This window comes from Polistes fuscatus, unplaced genomic scaffold, assembly GCF_010416935.1.
Source record: "Polistes fuscatus isolate 324 unplaced genomic scaffold, CU_Pfus_HIC Scaffold12, whole genome shotgun sequence".
NCBI lineage: Eukaryota > Metazoa > Arthropoda > Insecta > Hymenoptera > Vespidae > Polistes > Polistes fuscatus.
In genome coordinates, this window is record NW_025113020.1 from 6076310 (window position 1) to 6081372 (window position 5063).

The window sequence follows — 5063 nt, forward strand, 5'->3', positions numbered from 1 at the left end:
TTAAAATGATGATGGGAAAGAAAGAAAGGGGAGGAAAAAAAAAACTATAGAAAAATGAATTATTGGTTTCTCTTTTCACAGTTACGATTAGGGTTGTAGTATATATATTTATTTAATATGTATTATATATATAACAACAACAAAACAAAAAGAAGAAGAACAAAAAAATAACCACACACTTACGATATATATATATATATAATATTCGTTTATATAATTTTTATTTTATATTTTTCTACTTCCTTCTTCTAGAATTGTAGTATCATAAAAAGAAAAAGAAACAAACTAACATAACAAACAAACTAACAACAAACAAACATACAATACAACAAATAAGAAAAAAAGAAATGAAAAGCAAATGTTAATGCAAATGACTTTTACTCCTCTTCAAATAATAATAATAATAATAATAATAATAATAATATTAATAATCAAGATCATTTTTATAGAAACTCGTCTTTGTCGTGTGTGTGCGTGTGTGGGGGTGTACGTATGTATGTATGCGCGTATGCGTGTGTTAATTGTGTGTACGATAAACTTTTTTTTTATTTTACGCGCGATTAAAGAAAAACTTTCTCTCATAGGTGTATCGAAGTATTTATATTTTCTTATGCATATAAACAAAAAAAAAAAAGAAAAGAATAAGAAAAAGGAAAAAAAACATTCTCCCCGTTGAACAAAAAGAAACTTTACACACACACACGCGCGCACCCTGTATAAGGGTTGTTGATAAATATTTATGAATAATATTTCTCATTGTGTATTGTATATTCGATACATATCCAATTGTTTAAGTATTATATTATTAACAATAAAATACATACGCGTAAAGAAACATCAGTTTTATATAAGAGAAAGCTCTTATTATTTAATATAATTAAAAATTAAAAAAAAAGAAATATAATACTGAAGTTAGTATTAATCGATTAAACACACGATTCAAGTATATGAATTATTTAAAAAAAAAAAAAAGAGAGAAAAGCGTGAAAGATATTTAATAAATATTACAATTATTTGAATTCGTTTGATCGTGATGCATTAGCTTTGAAATAAATTCATTAATTTATTGAATTACGCGTAGAATTATTTATTATTAAATGGTAAGAGCTTTGACGAATAAAATTGTATTTGAAAAATGTGAAAAAAGAAAAAAAAATAATAGCGAAGATAACGCGTAAGAAGTGTATTTTAAGCGTATATTCGTATTCAAAAATATTACTTACGGTATTTTTAATTACGATTTAAAACAGTTTTCTATAATATTCTAATAACTTGAACTTTTTCCTATTAAAAATATAATATCTCGCGGCCTTGCTTATAGACACATCCAATTTTAAAATAAATTCGAAACAATATAAATGAAACTAAATCAAATTGTGGGCGGGAAAAAGAAGTTTGTTGATTAGAACTTTGAAAAAAAAGAAAAAATACACACACACACACACACCCCGCACACAATCTAATCTCTTGTAATACCTAATTTTTCATCCACGAATCTCTAATTATAAAATAATCTATATGTATATACATACATACATACACGTATAATCATAAAGAAAGAACAAAAAATATGAAAAAATATGAGAAAACACTGTAAACTGAAATTTGCAATCTGTATTGAATTTGAATTAGAAATTAAGTGGGGTCTATCAACATTTTTCTAATCTTAAAAAAGAAATACTTTTCGTCTAATTAATACTAAATATTTATTCCTCCCTCCCTTTCCCTCCCCAAGCATCCCCCTGCCGCCCAACCAGACTCAAGCCCATTTACAAATCAGTTTTTTGTTTTTACGTAAACACAAACATATTTGAACGTATAAATTAAATAATAATAAAACGGACACGCGTTATAAAAATACCTCTAAAACGAATCGGTGTTAATTTGATTAGAAATTAAACAGGGTCTATGCAGGAAAAATGCTGGTATATAGTTTAAAACAAAAAAAAAGGAAGAAAACCATATAAAAATAAATAAATAAATAAATAAATAAATACACAGGAATATTAAAAAAATAACCACGTAAAACATAAGCATACGGTTTAAATTACACGACGACACAATCAACGCTGTGCCAATTATAATATTTTCAAGAAGGGTACATGATATATACTAGATTACGTTTATAAACAAACAAATAATGAAATAATATTATTTCAGCAAACAAAAAAAGAAATAGGACGCATTGCAATCCGTAATTTAACAGATATCCCAAATATATACGCGTGATAAATCAATTGTTCACGTTTTATTTAACGATTTAACGATCTACAGGGTGTTCTCCAAACAAAAAAATAAAACAGAAATATATTTCTACGTATTCTTTAAATCTCGACAGTTTCTTTTTATCTCCGAAAATGATACAAATCTTCAATTTTAATCTATCGACGTGTACATTTTTTTTCGAGACACCTTGTACGTTTGTTACTGTAAAATTAATCGAATTGGATAATTGCGAGTAACATTGACGAATAATTAAAAAAAAGAAAGGAAAAAGGGAAAAAATGTTGTTAAAAATACATTTAAATAAATATAAAAGAAAAAAAAAGAAAAGAAAAGAAAAGAAAAGGGAATTATATTAATCGATACCAAAAGTAAAAAGTTAAAGTAAAATAAACTAAACAGAAATAAAAAGTGTAAAAAGGGGAACAACGTACGAACACCAATTAGATTTTAGAAATGAAAAAAAATAAATAAATAAAAAACGATCTATCGCAACTATTGTACTATTTACCATAAACTAATACTATTTATCATTATATTATACTTATCTATTTACTCTGAAAAATAAAGAAAGGAAGGAAGGAATAATATATATATAAATATATATATATAACTAACTATTATTAAAATAAATAAATAAAAATTGAACAGAGAGAGATTAGGATTTTTTCTAAACGCGTTTTAAGGCATCAAATTATTATTATTTTAAAACGTGTATCCTTATGAACGACGAGTTTAGATGATTCAGATGATTAGAAAAATAAACGAATATATTTGAATCGTGTATTAGATATTTACTAGACTTATGTTAATTAAAACGATTAAAAAATTAGAACGAGTTATTTGTTACGATAATTAAATCGATAGATCGATCAGAATTTGAAAGAAAAAAGAAGAAAAAAAACATTAATAAATTTTCCTTACTAGTGCCAATAATAAAAATATTCTCAATGAATGAAATAACAATACGTTGAACGTAGTTTCTAAAAGGGACCTTGGAAATATAATATATTTAAATATTCATCAAATTAAAAACTACGTTATTTAATACTATTAATAAATTTAACAAAAGAAAAATGAAAATAAATCTTTTTCCTAATTTTGTTTTCTACAAAAATAATAATATAATATTCTATAAAATATATCAAATATATATTTGTCTTCTCTTCTTTAACGTGAAAATTGAATTACAAATTTGTAATTCTATATTTTTCTCTTAAATAATATCGTTCGAAGGAAATTCATTGAAAAAGACCAAAAAGAAAAAAAGATAACGTTAATAATTCGTCTAATAAATCTTATATATATAAAAAAAAGAATAATGATTTAAACGACCCAAAAAAAATCTAATCTAATTCATAATCAACTTTACTCTCTCTTTCTCTTTCTCTTTCGTATATTTTATTAATTATTATTTGTTCGCGATGCAACAAAAAAAAACGAACATGAAAAAAAATTAAACAAAAATCTTTCCACTCGATTCTTCTACATACAAAAACGTACATACAAAAAAATAAACAAACAAAAATACGTATAAATATATATATAATAAAAAAAAACATAATAATAATAATAATAACAATAATATGATAATTAATTAATATAAAATTAATAAACGCATACAACTATTTACGCGTGTGTGATTAGGGGGTAATATGATTACAAATTAGTATTGTATTATAATAAAAAAAAACGTTCGTTAATTTAATTAAACCCAACTAGAAAAATGGAAAAAAAGAAAAAGAAAAAAAAGAAGAAAATTATTCAATCGTATTAATGAACGACAATGAAGATTATTGTCGACAATCGATTAGTATAATAATTATCTGATTTTGAACAACACTTTTTTCTCATACCTAATTACCTATTTGCCTATCTTTATATACCTAATGCAAAAAAAAAAAAATAATATTAAATATTACTAATAAATATACGTGCATACTATATATATACACATACGCAAACACGCATACACGCATAAAATAAATAAATTAAAATATAAACAACACACATAAAGAATAGTAACGGGAGTACGCTCACAGATACATACACACACACACAAACACGAAAATATTAAATTAGAAATAAAGTAAATAAATGTTAAGAAAAAAAAGAGGAAAAAACAAATGGATTAAAAACGTTGATTGATTGAAATGAATGAAATAAATGATTAAATAATATAGAGAGCTTAAATGACAAATGAAAATACGCAAAGCTCGTAATTAATTTATTATTAACTCGACATTCCGTTCGTTGGGATAGTTCGTTAAACTCGAATAATTCTGTTCTAATGATCATAATTTTAATCCTAAGTTTAATATATATATGTTCTACACACGTATATATATATATATATATATTATAAATAAAACACTTAACTGCGTATTAATAATATGTGCGATGGTAATTATGATAGTGACAAAACCAAAGACAACAAAAAAATATAACAAATTTATGATTTATATATAAATATAATATTATTATTTATATTATATCGAATAAAATTAGGAAATAAATATGTATAAACTTTTTGTTAATTATGCCATCGTCATAATTACCGGTACACATACATACATATATATATATATATGTATAAAGGGATCATGAATTAATGATTAGAATAATAATGTTAACGCGAGTATGCGATTAGTATAGGAAGTGTGATTAGTTAGCGTATGATTAGTAAATTATCATTCGCTAACAGCCAATATATGATACAAGTATTTTTTCTCTTGTATTCCTCGCTAATGAGATTATTATATTCTTGCGGTTTATTAATTATTAATTAGGTTAATCTAACTTTATCTTTCTCTCTCTCTCTCTCTCTCTCTCTCACTATC